The sequence below is a fragment of the Pinus tabuliformis genome, chromosome 2_2 (genome assembly GCF_031772625.1).
Source record: "Pinus tabuliformis cultivar Carrire ecotype Pingquan chromosome 2_2, CPIR1, whole genome shotgun sequence".
Classification (NCBI taxonomy): domain Eukaryota; kingdom Viridiplantae; phylum Streptophyta; class Pinopsida; order Pinales; family Pinaceae; genus Pinus; species Pinus tabuliformis.
The window spans coordinates 395,823,806-395,836,232 of NC_142300.1; the positions used below are offsets into that span (position 1 = coordinate 395,823,806).

At 39.5% G+C, this 12,427-nt stretch overlaps 1 pseudogene; it reads right to left on the reverse strand.

Moving 5' to 3' along the window:
* Positions 1-10,446: 10,446 nt before the first annotated feature.
* LOC149192940 (steroid 5-alpha-reductase DET2-like) lies at positions 10,447-11,229 on the reverse strand (annotated as a pseudogene).
* Between the last annotated feature and the right edge of the window lie 1,198 nt (positions 11,230-12,427).

Below are 12,427 nucleotides of genomic sequence, written 5' to 3' on the forward strand. Positions count from 1 at the left end.
CAAGAGGTGGAATATTTGGGTCATATTGTATCTCATGAATGTGTTAAGGTAGACCCTCAACAAAAACAAGTTCTCCAACTCTTAAAGGATAACCTCACTTTGGCATTGAATAGAATGAAAAAACAGGTAGATTAACATCGTAGTGAAAGAAGTTTTGATGTAGGCGACTGGGTATTTCTACGACTACAAACATACAAACAAATTTCCCTCAAACAAGCTAAGAAGGATAATAAATTATCACCAAAGTACTATGGTCCTTACAAGGTGTTGCAAAAGATTGGTACTATAGCATATAGATTGGAGCTTCCTACATCTTCCCGAGTGCCCCAGCTCTCCGTGTTTCATGCTTAAAAAAGGTTATAGGTGAAAATCCCCCAGTTCAAACAATATTGTCGAAACTTGACAAGGAAGGAAAAATCATATTGGAACCTAAAGTAGTCACAGAAACCAGAACCCGACAGCTACGAAATCGATCAATTTCAAAGTATCTTATCAAGTGGAAGAACTTACCCGCTGAAGATTTCACATGGGAGGACAAGAATTTTATACAGAATCATCCTGAACTACTCAAGTGTTGAGGACAACACTTTTTGAAGGAGAGAGACATGTTAGGCTCCTATACTACTAGTGTAGCCCCTTATTGTTATTAGTACAACCCCCTTATTGTATTTTTATGCCCATGTAGTCCCCATGTTGTTATTATTGTGCCCATAGAAGCCCACTATTGTTATTGTTGTGCCCCTACAATATTATTGTTATGTAGGCTCTGATTATATTGGGACCACTTAGACTCCTATATATAGAAAGGAGGTATTGTCATTTGTATCATCCAAGAATTGTTCATTTGTGTAATGTAAAGGAGGTCGTGCCCTCGAAGAGGTTGATTTTGAAGTCGTTGATCTATCTTTTCTATGTTTTTGTGAGCTAGTTTCATAACATATCTTCTCATTACCTCTGCATCCTCAACATCCTTACCTTTATCACTAGAAATATGCACTGCAAATAAAACAAACCCTTTTTTGAGACTAGGTTTTTCTTGCATAGTTGTCACCATTCTAACTGATGTTGCCTTCTTCTTAACCTAAAAGATTATTTATTCTCCATTTTCATCCGAACACTCAATAGCCTTGTCATAACAATCCACATGAGTCTCATGAAGATATACCTAGTCCATAACCAAAAGCATACTATATGATCCCAATGACAATACATTCAAATGTGTTGAGGTAGACATACCATTCAACTCGAATGCACAAGCTCTTACCTAATGATATACTCTCTTCTTTGTACATGTATCCAACTACACTAACCAATATTTTGCATGCACTTCTTTACCCAAACCACACTTATCCACCAAGTCAGGACTAACATAACTATAATTAGATCCAGGGTAAATCAAAATGGAAGAAACTTGATCACAAAGCTTACCTTCCATCTCGATAACAGTTTCCTGGTGCTTTTTCTGCTTGTTATCCAACTCTGCATAAATCTGTGGAATGCTCTGCCCAACATCCCCAACTATATGTGCTTCTTGTGCACTGTAAATCTGATCCTACCACCATGATTCTGCAGACAATCCCTCTTAAGATGCTCCTTACCACATTTCCAACACTGCAACTATCCTATACCATCACCTTTATTCTATTGCCCTTCATGTTGTGACCCATTAAACTTCTTGTGAGGTGCAACATTTTATTTCTCACTTTCATCCTAAGGCCTTGTTCTTTTCAGCTGCCATTTATTTTAGCTTTGTTTTTCCCTTTCCAACCTTGCCGAGATTCCATCTTTCACTTTGAATGCTCATAACAATGCTTCAATTTCCCAATAACTTCCTCAAGCGACCAAAGCTCATCATACTCAATCCGATCTCTAAATGCTAATGGAAATCCACTGACAAACCTCCGAACTTTTTCCTTCTCATCCTAAAGATGTGGTACATACCTCAAAAACTCCAGGAACTTGGTTGTATACTCCTCATCTATCATTGATCCCATATTTAGCTCATAGAACTCCTTGGATTTGTTGTTGTAGTACCTCTATGACAAATACTTCTTCCTGTAAAGTCTCTTGAATTCAGGCCAACTCAACTCTTTGGTTATGATGTCTCTGATCTGCTTCACATATTCTCATCAGATGTCTGCTTTCCCTTTGATGCTAATAATGGCTATTGGCCTTCATATTCTTTGTGTATTCATGCAACTCAAAAAAAAAATTTCATCCCAAGTAGCCATGCTTCTACATTATCTGGTTTCTTCAAATCTCCATCAAAGGTAGGTGGCTTTTCTTTCTTGAAATCATATGGAAAATATCTCCTGTCACTCCTCTTATAAGGATGATAACGATCACGATCATACTGCCTGTCAGAACTAGAAGTAGAATAGAACCTGTGTCCATCACCTCTCCTATCCAAAGTATCCAAGAGCCTTCCATCTCGAATCGTATCATCCCTATTTGACCTGTGCCCACCATGAGACTTACTGCCATATGCCCCGTTAGTTTTATCCTCTTGTACATGATTGATTTGAAGTGGTCATTGTCTCTGCAATTTTGACAAACTCTGAAGGATTACCGTATTAACTTCTGCATGTTTCTCTTGTTCTTGAATGATTCTATCATTATCTACCTTGCAACTTCTTATTTATGCCTTCCAACGTCTCAATGTGTCTGCTAAGTTAGAAGAATGCCCAACACCACTCTGCTCATCTGATCCATAAGGAGAGTCTCATGAATTGTAGTCTACCATCTTGCTAGTCATCTTTGATCTCTTTCCTACAAGTACACCATGTTAGCTAAAACAAAAACATAACATAATCAACATACCTCAGTATAGTTTAGGCGACGATATCTCATTTGCAAGATCAACTAGATTAGCACGATACATGTATAATCATAATCATAATCATATCAACATATAACATCAGTTTAACCACTATCAAGTTATCAATGCCTAATCATACTAACCACATACCATGACCTCATGTATAACAACTTCAACCATATCAATATATACATAACAATATATAAGCATTGACATGCATAACCAATGCATAATCGACATACAATCATGACGACCACATCCAATAACACCATCCACTTTCACATGGTGACACAAATGCAACCATGACCAACACCATGCATATACAACATGCAGATAGACCACAAGCATAGAGAACACATATATGCAACCGACATGAATGCATGACCAACACACAACCCATCCAGTCCAAGGGGTGAACCATGCTCTGATACCACTCTGTAACACCCTCCTCCCACATTTACCCAAGTTAACCAGTCCATTGGGGTAAACATGTTACGAGAGGCTACTATGATGTGATTCAAATCCCCATGTACAATTAGGGAAGTGGAACCAACAAAACCAAACCAATCTAACCTTTCACACATGCTACAAAACCTTTAAGATCCAACCAGCCCTTCCAGTTGACCAACCCCTAAGGCAACTTCTCATTTCACATATTTGGACCCCCAACCACTCCCATGGAAAGCAATGCATGCGATTGAGGCTTTCGAGTCGCTCCCACAACAAGGGCAAACCAATGACTATGGAATTTTTCTGCTATTTTTGAGCCAGTGACCACATATTGTGTGCCACTTTTTTAGGACCAGGGCTCAGGCCATTGCCAAGAACTTCATGAAACTTTCAGAAATGATAAATAACATTGGAAAAAAGGTACTAATGCAAACACTTGATCAATGACTTGAATGGACCCCTACTAGCCATGACATGCATTTCGTCAAACACGTCACAAATATGCATTCTACAGGTTATAAAATCAGATTTGAGCATAAGGGTTTCATACTTATTTGAGATTCATAAAGAAGCATTGTCACCATATCACAATAGTTGTAGTATCATCTATTAGGTCATATATTCATTGTAATTTCAATTACTAATTAAAACATGATGAGAGCCATACATCAAGTCTGTCATAAAACATACTCATAACCAACATATAACCAACACAAATAACAAGAATATGACATCCATATAATCCACACATAAGCAAGTACATTTACACATGAAATACCAAAGAGAAAGAGCTATTATTAATGAATGCAAAATCCAACTAGGTATGGGACTTCTACGAACCACCCGACCATAGCTTGGCTGAACCAAATATTTATTTCAGCTAATCACCCCTTTTCCATATTCCAAGCATGAATGTGGGACTCAAAACCAAACCAAACCAGGTTTCCTCAGGCTTTACTGCAATCCCCACTGGATCACTGGGTCCTAAATATGCATGGATACTGCTGGATTTCTCCACCTACACTGTGAGGAATTTGCATGTCTCCTAATCTCTAGGCTTTACTGTATAACTCGCCATACAACGGTCAAGGATTCTTAGGCCTAATTAAGACTCCATCCTACATGCTTTATCGTATATCCCTCCATTCACTGACCAAGGATTCCTAGGCCTGATCGAGGGAACACACCTCTAGGATTTACCAAATATCCCGCCATACAATGGTCAAGGATTCCTAGGCCCGCTAAGGCACACAAAATCTAGCTTTACTGCAATCCCAGTCCAGTTCAGGGATTCCTAGGCCATGTGTTTTTTCTTTAAGAGACCACCTCACTCAGTTTCGAAACCATCCGACAATCCAACTCAACCAAATGTAAGAGAACCCATCACACCATGGCTATTCGGAAATGGCAAGGCAAGGCTAAAGAACACTGTCACACCTGACAAAACCCATGGCAATGCAAGAGAACCAAATACACACATGCATGTACCATGCATGCCAAATCTAGTAAGTAAATCACACATGCAAATCTATACCTGAAAATAATCCCATTGTAGCTGCTTGATCCTGCTCTTCCTTGCTTGATATTTGCTTCCTCATTTCCTTCTCTTATTTCCTTGATCCAAAGCTGAAGTGCTCCAAGAAACTCTAAGTGTCCAAGAGTGTGAAAGAGAGAGAATAGAGAGAGAGCTCCAAAACTGAACTCACAAAAGGTACCAACTGATCCTCAAAAGCCTTTTTATTAATGAGGCCTCTATTTTCTTCAATTTTCCAATATTTTCCTTCATTTTCCTCCTCACATGTGACTTATGACCTTTCACTTTCCTTTTCTCCTAGTTTCCATTATTTTCATAAATAAAATATCAATTAATTCCTCATGCCTTTGCAAAGTCTTTGCCATTGCATTTGCCAATTTCCTTAGCCATAATAAACCAAATGAACACCCACACTAGGATGTTTTGCCCAACACTCAACTTGGAATACGTGTCCCATGACCTTGGTCATTATTTTTCCTTTATTAACTTTATTACATGAAATTTTGACCAGGGTTGTTACACTGGTAGTCCCAGTTTTCGGATCGAGGGGAAAATATATGTGCATATTTATTTTCTGTTCTCACCATTGTTTATTTTTATGTTTGAAGAATTTGTTTGAAGACAATTTTTGTACATGGTTAAAACCTACACCTACTAGATGAGTAAGGGGTTGATCTGACATATTACTTGTGTTTTTTCTAATGGAGGATGAGGAGTTGCTTGATTATGAGCCAAAATATAACGACAACTAGGAAATATGGGTCGGGTCACTGAACCTTAGGAAGGAGTAGATAATGGAAGGGGAGGTTAACGAGCTAGTTTAGGAAGGTCAAATAGTCTCCACTAGGGTAGAAGCTATCCAAAGCATGGAAAATCAACCACTTGGTGGCTTGGAAACACATCCTCTAGTTGTAACATCGTCACGCTTGGAATTCCTAAGGAGGGTTAGCCCTAGTGGTAAAATTTTTGGGCAGGGTATCATCGACCATCCATGGAGCATTGCAGATTCAAATATTCTGTTACAGTCATTTTCATCTTCTTCATTTTGGGAATTTGAACCATAAATATTGTTCTCAATAGCGAACCCAAAGCATACCAAGGACTTCGGCACAAGTGAAGGAATCCTTCTTGTAGAGCTAACTTCAATTTACCCTCCCCTCTAAGCTATATCGTTCCAACCCCCCTAAACTAGTTTTTTGCGAGATATGTTGGTTTCAACAGAGAAACTGAACATGAAAAAAGGGGAATCTGAATATAGACCCCCAAAAAGGGAACCCATCTATGTATCTGAAGGAGATGTGTCTCTATAATCAAACCAAGAAGCCTCAGGAAAGTGAAAGAGGAGTCAATCTATAAAGAATATTGGTAAGGCTCAGGGGCTTTATGGTTTTGAGGGAAGACATTGTTATGCGGTAGGCAAAATATCTCGCCATAAATTGTTGATAAGGAGGGTACATGGCCAAAAAGTTGGGATACCCTTTCTCAAAGAATGGGCCAAGTGGTGAAACAGACTATCAAAAACCCTTTAAAAGTTGAGTTTTTGGCTAGGGGTTGGATACACTTGATATTCAAGGACGAGGAGGAAACTAAAGCAGTTTCTAGAACAACCTAGAAGATTGATTTTTCTCCTATGGTTTTCAAATTCTAGTCTCCCCTCTTAAACACTAAGTAAGAGTACTTGGATATAGTGTCAATTTGCGTAAGAATTTCAGGCCTCCCCACACATCTCTAACATGAATTAATCTTTGCAATATAGGGAATGCTATGGGGATATACCTAGAGCATGATAGTTCTTAAAAGACTACTGGTCATAAGTGGATGGCCAAGATCTTAATTAATATTGACCTCTAGGGAGGATTGGTTAAGGAGCTATATATTGGTCTAGGGGAAGACCATCCTCTGGTTTTTTACTACAAAGGTGTACCTTTCAGTTGTAGGAGGTGTTGTCATCATGGGCATTTGGTCAAATATTATGAGTTGTCCTTTCTAAAGAGGCAAAATTGATCCATTGATCCTATACAGGGCAGTGGACGCAAATACAGAGTGTCCTCACATGTGCAAGGAGCTACAAAGGCTAATTTAGTACCTCACAACCTGCAAGTAGTGGAATAGGGAGACCTGAGGGAGGAAGCAAGACCAAGTCATGGTGAAGTTGTTCTGAATAACATAGTTAAATTGAATGAAGGTCCTTCAAAGGTCCTCTCCCCTTTTGTTGTTATGCCTTTTGTACCTATATGCAGTCTCAATATTTCCTTTAATCAATTAAACATATCTATAGACACGAAGGTTTCTTGTGCATCCCCTCCTCTTTTTCATCCTCGTTCTTTCACTTCCTTTTCCTTTTAGGAGGCTTTTCAATGTCTAAGTTTTCAAGACGATATCCTCCCTTTTGTCTCTTCTCTCTCCAAAGGTAGTCCTCCTCTACCCCTAAATCAATTAAATGCTTCAGTGGTCACACCAACTTTGGATGCTTCCTCCTCCCATTGTTCTCTCACCCTATCTCTTCCCCTCTCGTTCTGACTTTATGTCCCTGCCTAAATGCACAAGACAATCTTTCTTCGTCGCCATACTTTATAGTTCTCTCTTTGCCTAAAAGCTTTGAATCAATGATTGTTCTTTATAATCTATGATCTCACATGGTAGTTCCCTAGAAGGAGGGAATAATATGGGGTATGCGACAACTTTCTCTATCTTTAAATGAAGGAAAAATCCAAGGTAGAAAATCCTTTTTATTAAAAGCAAAGGAAAAAGCTTATGTAGATCTTGTTGTAGGAAAATAGTTGTCCATAAAAGGGGCCCTTAGGACAAGCCCAACCACTGCATGGGTTACAAAATGAAACTTCTTTCCTTTAACTGTCAAGGTCTCACATGTCCCCTTTAAAAATGTGCACTCAAGAGACTTGTTGAATTCAATGATCTATATCTTATATTTCTTCAGGAAACTCGCAGTAGTAATGAATCCATTATTAAATGTCTTGAAACCCTCTTGGTGGGATGGTGTTTCACGACCTCAAATACAAGTGGTAAATTAGGGGGGATCACTGTGGATTGGAGAACCACGCGAATCAAAATTATAAATATCTGGAGTATGGATTCTTGTATTGGAGTTGAGGGTTTATCAGCAGATTTGGGTATCTCCCTTACGATGATAAATATCTATGGGCCATCCCAAAACCATAAAGAGTTGATCTCAATTTATCCCTTGGTCCCTTAGAATTTTGGGATCCTTGGGCAAGCCCAGATCCACTGGCTAACTAATTCAAGAACAAACTAGTCCAGAGCAAGCTAATGGATGTGGAACCAATCAATCTCATCCCTACTTAACAAAATTGTAGAATAGGGGAAGATAGAGTTGCCAAGAGAATAGATAATTTTCTTCTCTCTTAAGCCCTAGTGGAAACCCTCCCTTTGATAAATCAATGGATTGGTACTGGGGGAATTTCATATCATTCACCCATTTATCTGGATATTAAAGGAGTCTCTAAGAAACCTGCCTTCCATTTGAATATGAATTCTTCATGGATAAAAGATGAGTATTTCTTATCCCTCATCAAATCTCATTGGAAAACTTTTGATCCTCACTCGAGAGCCTTGGCTACAGTCTAATTCGAATCAAACCTTAAACATCTCAAGAAAAAGATGAAAAAGTGGGCTAAAAAGAATAAAATGGTTGAAGTTCAGGAGCTGGAGGTGATAGAAAGGTAGCTTCAAGACATTTCAAATTCAACTGATGAAGGTTTCATCACTCAGGGATTTAGAGAGTTCTTCATACATCTCAGGAAAAGGAAGAATAAAATCCTCACAACACGGGAGGAAGAATAGCACCTGAAAAGTAGGGCCATATGGTTATAGAGTGGGGATACAAATTCTAAATTATTCTAGGCATATGAAAACTTGGGAAGAAAAATGGAAAATAACACATGGAGAATTCAATATGACGAAGGTAGATAGGTCTCTTATTTTGAAGGTTTGGCCACCATGGGAAATAACTATTTCAAAAATATATTTTGAAGTGGAAGCCTCAATTGCTGAAGTTATCTGTATAGCACAACTCTTCCCTAGAATGACCAATGAAGAGGAAAGTAAGGAAATTATGGAGGAGGTATCATAGACAGAGCTCCAATTGGTGCTGCATAGTTTTTAAAAAGATAAGATCCCAGGGCTTGATAAATGACCTATTGAATTTTTCCTAGGGATTTATGAAATTTTGGGCCTAGATCTTTCAACTATATTGGAAGGTCCAAAAAGAAAGGTCATATGCATCCTACCTTTATTTCTACCTTCATTACCCTCATTCCCAAAAAAAACCATCTCTTTCTTTCTATGACTTCCATCTTATCTCCCTCTACAACACCATTTACAAGATCATAGCCAAAATTATATGGATTGGGGATTAAAACCTATCCTTTCTAGATCCATTTACTCAGAACAATTTACCTTTCTAGAGGGGAGACAAATTCATGAAGTTATTGGAGTCACTTATGAAGGTACCCACAATATCAAAACTCAAAATTTGAAAGGGTATGCTTTCAAAATCAACCTTTAAAAATCCTATGATAGAGTCAACTAGATCTATATTATGCTTCTTCTCACCCATGTGGTCTTCAACTTGAACTTTATTAATTCGGTCATGAGCTGCATCTAGACTATATCCTTTGCAGTCCTTAAAATGGCTCAACCTCTCCCTTTTTCCACACTCAAATAGGGCCACATCAAGGTTATTTTGTCTCCCCTTTATTGTTCTTATTGGTTGTATAGGGCTTAAGTTGTCTTCTATTAGAGGTGAAAAGAAGTGGATCCTTTCACGAATCTCTTATAGCTAAGACATTAGCTATCACACACCTGTTGTTTGTGGAAAACATCCTTATTTTATGCAATGAGGGGGTTATGGAGATTGACATTCTAGCTGAGATCCTCTCTCTATATGGGAAGAAAACCATTGGTATGTCTATCAATTCCCAGAAATCCTCTATACCCTATCATAATCTAACTAAAGAGGAAATCCTTCACATGGCAACTTCTTCCATATGTTTCTAAACTGTGAGAGGAAGGCTTAAAGTATCTAGTTTTTCATCTAAAACCAAAATGTGGCAACAAATAAGATTGGCTTTGGCTCATTACCAACGTGGAAAAACAAATGTAAAATCGATGTCTTTGATGGCTCTCAAGGATGAAACGTATGGTTTTGATCCAATCTGTGCTTGAAGCCATACCTATATATTGAGCATCTCTTACATGGATCCCTAAAGGAGTATTGCATGGATCCCTAAATGAATGTAACTTCAGTCCTTAATATGGTGAGATGGACTATGATCGTGCCATGAAGATGAGATAAGGTCAGGTCATCAAGAGCGTGTCTGATGGCCACTGGAAAGATAATAGACACAAGGTCAAATTGTGAATAAATTTCTCAAAACTAAATAATTTGTTTAAAAATGGACAAGTTTTCTTTCGGAGAATTCACTACCTTTAGACAAGTAATAATGGACGCATATAAGGAACATCCACTATTAGCATGATCTTTCAATGGATTCGTGCACCAATCAACCACTAGATGTGCTAGCGAAGGCAATTCACCACACACATCCACAAAAGCAAAGCAAAACAAAAAACAGAATTATTGTTCACAGAAACTAATTCAAGACTAGTAAACAGAGGGAATAAAAACTTTTTGAGATTTGGGGTAACACTCAGGAAATTGCTTGTGGTACCAATCATGGTGAGCCGCATCTTTGGGGCCCAGTTTGGCAGCCGCATGGAGAAAAAAGCTAAGACCTGTGAAGGACCAGGTCATGACAGCCCATCCAAGCCATTCGATCATCTCGCCCAAATAACTGGGGCAGCTCACATATTCAAACAACCCTCCTTTGGGAATCTTGTAGCCCTTGTTCCCACGGCGCAAAGATAACACGACACAATCCACCCACATGTTGATAATCATCCCCATAATGAATACCAGCAGACCAACAAGAAACTTCGAGCTCCCAAGCCAGCCGGTTGTGTAGTTTCCGTAATGGGAAATCCTGCGGATTTGCAGGTAGGTGTTGTATAGGTTTAAAAAAAATCCGATGGCCGCGATGCTGATGGGATAGGGCTTGCTGCCTTATCGCATGCGGAGAGGGTATATGCAGGTCCTGTGGATGTAATGAGCGAGGAAGACCATTAACAGTATCAGTGATGTCATATTGGAGCTCATGCGACCGCGCGGGAAGAGTAGGGCGCTCATCCAGAGAGTGGGGCTCTCCATCAGAAACCAAGCCAGGCCAGGGGAAATGGAGGGACCCCAACCACGGTGAGAGTGGCGTCCGTAGGGTGCTCTGACGAATGTTGTTGGGATGAAAGTTTCCACTGCCATTACATACATCCCCTTGAGAGCTGTGTTCTACAAGTTTTTGTCCATCGCCATATGACCATCAAGTTCTGCCATTGAAGCGATTAGGGGGAAGTATCAAATTAATTTGAAGCCTGCACGACCTGTCTGTTGTGGTAGAAAGGAAGAACAGTGTGTTCAACGCAAGGGGAGAATCGAGGGCAGCACCTTTAAAATTGTCGGCCATTTTCCAGAAATTGGTCCGTGGTTCCTTCACGACGCTCTGTTCTATTCAGGGATTTTGGCGATAATTTTCCTTTGGGCTTCTTCGATGGGGTCTCTGCTGATGGTTCATGTGGATGCGGGGTTTTTATCCATCTCTGTCTTAGTAGGGAATATCATTTCTTCTGGAATGGTGGCAGAGGAGAGCTGTGTTCTACAAGTTTTTGTCCATCGCCATATGACCATCAAGTTCTGCCATTGAAGCGATTAGGGGGAAGTATCAAATTAATTTGAAGCCTGCACGACCTGTCTGTTGTGGTAGAAAGGAAGAACAGTGTGTTCAACGCAAGGGGAGAATCGAGGGCAGCACCTTTAAAATTGTCGGCCATTTTCCAGAAATTGGTCCGTGGTTCCTTCACGACGCTCTGTTCTATTCAGGGATTTTGGCGATAATTTTCCTTTGGGCTTCTTCGATGGGGTCTCTGCTGATGGTTCATGTGGATGCGGGGTTTTTATCCATCTCTGTCTTAGTAGGGAATATCATTTCTTCTGGAATGGTGGCAGAGGAACTAACAGTCGGCTGAGATAGTGGCACTGTGGGGAATTTACCAGAATTCGGTGTGGCTTGCTATTGATTCTTTTAGGGTCACTGGAGACTCTAAGGTGGTCATAGATTTGCTGCAGGGGAGGAACTCCTTGGAGGTTCTTTCGCTTCACCATTGTATGGTCAACATTAAGGCTCTTTGTTCCTCCTTCTCTGATATCTCCTTCATGCATGTGTACAAAGAGAAAAATTTGGTCGCTGATGTTCTATCTAAGAGAGGGATCACTCTCTGTCCTGGTTTTATGTTTTTTGAGCTCCGGGTTGATGGAATTGTACAGGAAGCTAGCTCCTTCGTTTTCTAATCCTCTGTTTTGTTTTCTTTTGGGGATGCATTTGTTTCTTAGACTCTCTATCTTTTCTCCTCTTGTGTTTTTTGGTGCTGCCAATGTTGGTTCTTAGTGATTTCCTCTCTCCTTCTTTGGTTTGGTGTTGCTCTGATTCAATGATTTGCTTACTTTTCTTTGGTTTCTGAGGTCTATAAAAGGATAT